Raw genomic sequence first — 5474 nt, 5'->3', positions numbered from 1 at the left:
CCCACTCGCGCTCTGTCTCCTGCTCTCTCTCTCCCTCTCTCTCACTCTCTGTCTCCTGCTCTCTCTCTCTCCCTCTCTCACTCTCTGTCTCCTGCTCTCTCTCCCTCACTCTCCCTCTCTCTCACTCTCACTCTCACTCTTGCTCTGGATCCACTCTGGCTCCCTGACTCTCTCTTGCTGCCTTTCATATAAACAAACAAATACAAATGAAGGAGTCTGACGATCGTAGTGGTTATTTTTACACCTATCTCAACTTTGGTGGCTTTTGTTTGGTGACATTGTGGGCAGAAACATGAAATTTCACCCTTACTTTGGAAAGCCCTCTCCTCCCTCAGTCACCCGGAGGTGCCTGGAAAGACTACGACTGCTGTCGGCAGCTGCCTGCCCTCCCTCCAGTACCTTCACTGAAGAGCGGGTTCCTGGGATTGCTTATCGCCTTCGTAAGGCGGCGAGATCCCCAGAGACCCTGAGAAATTGGTTAAAGGGAATAATCTCTCCCTCTCAGTTGCGCTCACAAGGGGGCTCAGCACAGAGAACTTAGAGCTGGGATGGAGATTCTTGGAGCTTTTCATCCGGTTGGACCGTCTCTGAGCAGAGCACTCAGAGAGGAGCAGCATTTCCTCTTGGGTGCGTTTGTGGATGCCCAGCACAGCCCCTCTGCCATACGGTTTGCAGTGGGTTTATCTGTGCAGTTGACAGTCTACTGGTCGACCATGACCGACTACACTATTCTTGCTATTCTTGCATTTTTAGGAAAGCAGGTTGTTGTTGACTCATAGAAATCCATTTTTTTGTGAGCAGCATCACATCGCTACCTACTCACCATAATGTGGCCAATTCCAAAACGTACACACATTGTAGAGTTCTAGCAGATCATTTCAGAGAGGTATCAGGAGTATTGTGTCTTTCAAGCAGGACGAATTGTAATGTGTCTTCCCCCAGACGTCTCAAGCCAGCACTGTGCTGCCCCATCTGCATCGGCTTTCTGATGCCTCCCGGCTTACATGGTATCCGGAGTTGCAGCCTGAGTGCCTGCACTTGAAATGTGCAGATGAATCACCTACTCTGTCAAAAGGCTTCCAGAAGGTCGAACTGAAGTTCAATTGCAGGGCACGAAATAATACCACGTTCACACACTTATTGAAATACACGGTGTGCTCCTCACATCGGTAGAGTGTGGATCAGTGTTAATGATGGCCCAGTGCACGTCAGGAACTGTAAAAGGTTACAGGGCACTGAGGTTTTCTTTTTTCTAATCATATATTTAGGAATTTGGGGGAGTTAACATTTATTTGAATAACTTTGTAAATTTCAAGGAGATATAACAAATGCTTTGGTGTGTTTTTCTGGGACCTTGATGCAATTCAGTGTCTTCTGTAGACATTGACGATCCCAAGGATTTTTCTGTCACTGTCTCATCGTTGGATGAAATGGTGGTGTCTGTCCAGCCGAACCTTCAGTCCCAGTGGCCCGTGGTGGTTGCAGAAGGTGAGGGGCAAGGGCCCTTGATTAAGTTGGAGATGATGATCAGTGAGCCGTGTCAGAAGACCAAGAGGAAGAGTGTTCTTGCCGTGGGGAAAGGAAACGTCAAGGTCAGATTTGAGCCCAGTGCCGGTGAGCACCAAGGAGGCTCCAACGACATCGAGGGCGTGAGTCGAGACTACAAAGACCACCTGGGTAACTCCATAGAGCGCGGAGGCAACCAGGAGAGAGCCGTTCAGGAGTGGCCCCCGCGGGGCGCACCTGCGGGCCGACAGGACCGCAACAGAAGCACAACCCCACAGCCTCCCGTGGAAGCGAAGGATCAGAAGTTCCTCCGAAGCGGGGGTGCCGATGCCTTCACCAGCTACCCCACTCAGGGGAAGCTGCCAGATCCCAACAATCCCAGTGACCTTACGGTGACCTCCAGGGGGCTGACGGACCTGGAGATCGGCATGTACGCCCTGCTCTGTGTCTTCTGCCTGGCCATCCTGGTCTTCTTAATCAACTGTGTGGCGTTTGCCTGGAAGTACAGACACAAAAGGTTTGCCGTGAGTGAGCAGGGCAACATCCCCCACTCCCACGACTGGGTCTGGCTGGGGAACGAGGTGGAGCTCCTGGAGAACCCGGTGGACATCACGCTCCCGTCGGAGGAGTGCACGACCGTGGTGGACAGGGGGCTGCAGTTCGAGGAGAGGAACTTCCTTCTGAACGGCAGTTCCCAGAAGACGTTCCATAGTCACCTGCTCAGACCCTCTGACTATGGCTACGAGAAAGACATGAAAAGCGAACCTGTAAACCCTTCCGGCCCAAAGAGGAAGCGAGTCAAGTTCACTTCCTACACCACCATCCTCCCCGAGGACGGCGGCCCCTACACCAACTCCATCCTGTTTGACAGCGACGATAACATCAAGTGGGTCTGCCAGGACGTGGGGCTGGGGGGCTCTGTGATTTAAACACTGTCTTATGCTTGGATTCACCTACATGCTTTCTGTTCTTCAAATTGTTGAAGCCGTGAGCCTGCGCAATGGAGGCTAATTTGGCAGAGCCTAATTTGTCCAAGTAAGCAAGTTAAAGGACCTGAAACTTAATGTGATCAGGTTATCAGCCGGTCTGTGCCTCTGACGTGGCCGTGTGTGGACGTCGCTGCAGAGGGGGACAGTAGATTCATGATGACCTGGAACTCGGTCAGCGATAGGTCCAGCCACTGGGGGCCTTAGTAGCCATCCCATGACAGACCCTGCTTGAAATTAGGAACAATTCGATAGCTGATTTTTCTATTTGATATTTGTGAGACATGTAGAGAACGCCAGCTCTTGTCTTGAGGCTGGGTTTATATGAAAGATGATTGAATGCGTCCTCTCTCGTCTGTAACGAGCACTCCTCATTGGTTTCATCTGCGCTTACCATGAAACCCATTTGCCATTGTTCTTTTTAAATGTGTTTTAGGCTTGTGTGGCTGTTTTGTTTGGGTTTAGAAACATGTAAAGAAGTTTTTTTTTTTTTTCTCTTCCCTGAGTTGTACTTGACTTAGATGAGACTTAGTTCATGGGCGTTGCCATATTGTTTCAGTTAGTGGCATCGGCACCGAATTCCAGGACCCCTTTCATTTTTCACACTCTACTGCTTATGGGTAGAAACTACGAAGTTCACCTCCTGGATGTGTCTTATGTCAGTCTCACATGAGGAGTTTTACTTCAAAACAACAACGTTCAATGAGAAAGGGTCAATTTTCTGCATGAATTTTGCAAAGGTTGAGCAATGTCTATGAATTATAAATAGTTTTTGATTTTTTTTGTTGTCTGGCAGCAGTAAATCCATGAGAAAAGTAGGAAGCATATTCCTAAGTGGGATCACAACCCAATTACAGCATCTATATTTATACAGGCATGTTGGGGCAATTCACTAAATCCTCAACTCTGAAACTAGCATTGATAGGCATGGGGAAATCCCGTAGGAAACACCTGCAGATTCCACACGCCATTTTACACGGCAAGAGTGCAGGTGGGGGTGAGCGGCTGGTGCAGCAGTCAAGTCACCACTTAGGACGTCCACAACGCACGTGCGAGTGCTGGGCTTCAGTCCCGACTCTGCTGTCCACTCCAGCGTCCTGCTAATGCGCACCCTCAGTGGCAGCAGGTGATGGCTGCTGCCCAGGCTACAACCACGTAAGAGGCCTGAATTGTGTTCCTGGCGCCTGGGTTGGGCTTGGCCTGCTGTGGATATTATGGGTAATTGGGGATTAAACCAGCGCATGGGAGATTCTCTCTGTCTCTTTGCCCCTTCCTTTCTCCCTTTCAAATAAATCAAATTTAAAAAAAAAATGAAGAGAACCTAAGTGTAATTCTGTTTTATCCTAGCGGCATGGACGTCATTGGTTCAGCGACAGGAGAAGCACGCGCGCTCCTGAGCCCGGCAGCTGCTTTGTTGGAACGCACGGTGAGGCGGAAAAGCAGTGGCCCCTCCATAAAGCATGAGCACGGGTGGCCCTTCAGATGCTCACGACACAGATGCCGAGAACGTGGGGACTGGAGACACGGAAGTGTCAAGGGGGGAAAAGTGATGTAATCTGTAAGGTTTTTTTTAAAAAAGAAACTGCTAAAGTTGCAGTATAAAGTAAAGTATAATGTTCTGTATCTGGTAAAATGGCCATTTTTCCACTCAATTATTATTTATAGCCATTGTCTATGTTCCCACTATACTAGGGTCTTTATGCTTTTTACTTGTTAAATTTCTTATTCAGTGAAGCATTAAGCCTTTTTAATGTAATGTAAATTGAAAATATGTTATCTCAAAGACTAAAGAGGGAAAGGGAGAAGGAGGGAGGGAGAGAGGAGGGACTATCATTATATTCTTAGAATTGTTTCTATGAACTGTATTGAATCTTAAAAACTACTGGAAAAATTGAAAACCTGACATCTTAAAAGTAAAAAAAAAAGATTTTGAAAGAACAAAGGATTTTTAGTGCAAAAACATTAAGTATAAAAATAGTATAAAATTAAGCAAAGTGAGATTTTATGAATAAGAAAATGAGACTCTAATTTATTAAGTTGAAAGACTGAAAACTAGATATTGGACCAGCCTGGCCTCCCTGTGGGCTCTGTGGAAGGAGCCGGGGAGTCGGCCAGGGCACGTCCACCACCGCAAGCCCTGAGGACGAGCCCCTCACAGAGGTGCTGTCTCAACCTTTGCCTCCCCACAGATTTCCGTGGGAGTGGACATGGCAGGCCCCGCCCAGCCTCCTCACTCTCACCAGAGTGGCCGTGGAGAAGCGCCCCCTGTACCTCTTGCCCAAGACACTGCACGGTGCGTATAGGCTGCGCCTGGCCTCAAACACAGGCATCCAGGTGACTTCTTACAAAATGTCTATTTATTTATTCTTATGCAAAAGACAGTGAGACAGATAGAGAGATGGGGACTTTGCGTCGTGGGTTCACTCTCCAGTAAACTCACTAAGAGCCAGGGCAGGGCCAGGCTGAAGTAAGGCGCTAGGAGCTCAAATCAGTTTCCCAGGTCGGGGGCAGGAACCCGACTATTTCAGCCGTCACCTGTTGCCCCTCAGGTGTGCATGAGAAGGAAGCCGAATTGGAAGCAGAGCAGACACCGGCAGTCAGGCACTCGGGGAGGGGTTGCGGGTGGTCTAAGTGGTGTCTGAACCACTACACAAAATCTGCACCCCTCAGGAGACCCTTTGAGTGCTGACATGGTGGTTGAGAGTTGAGTCTGAGGAAGACGGAAAATTCGTGCAGCTCGTCTAGAGGAGGAAGCCTGCAAGCCGCGTGACACCTGCGGGAGCCTCGCGGGCATCCAGAACAGCATGGCTGCTGCTTCCCTGTGTTCCTTCTCTTTATTAGTAATGTTATTCCAGCTGGGTTATTTGTCTCTGCCTCTGCTTTGCAAAGGGTCTTATGGAGAGGCAGCCCCAAACCCACGCCTAAATGCACAGATGTATTAACCAAAGCACGATTGGTAACCTGGGCCGATGCCTTCTGAAA

The 5474-nt window shown here is 49.0% G+C and overlaps 1 long non-coding RNA gene and 1 pseudogene across 1 annotated transcript; both read left to right on the top strand.

Annotated features, from left to right (window-relative positions):
• The first annotated feature begins 292 nt into the window (after window positions 1–292).
• On the top strand, window positions 293–2435 carry LOC103345338 (transmembrane protein 132B pseudogene; annotated as a pseudogene).
• Window positions 2436–3453: 1018 nt separating this feature from the next.
• LOC138847370 (uncharacterized) lies at window positions 3454–4786 on the top strand. Its single transcript, XR_016226948.1, has 3 exons — window positions 3454–3647; window positions 3840–3918; window positions 4682–4786. It is a non-coding gene; the product is annotated as an uncharacterized LOC138847370 (long non-coding RNA).
• The last annotated feature ends 688 nt before the right edge of the window (window positions 4787–5474 follow it).

The sequence above is a fragment of the Oryctolagus cuniculus genome, chromosome 21 (assembly GCF_051225735.1).
Source record: "Oryctolagus cuniculus isolate XC-2025 breed Fujian yellow rabbit chromosome 21, ASM5122573v1, whole genome shotgun sequence".
Lineage (NCBI taxonomy): Eukaryota > Metazoa > Chordata > Mammalia > Lagomorpha > Leporidae > Oryctolagus > Oryctolagus cuniculus.
This window is presented reverse-complemented; position numbering and strand designations above follow the sequence as displayed.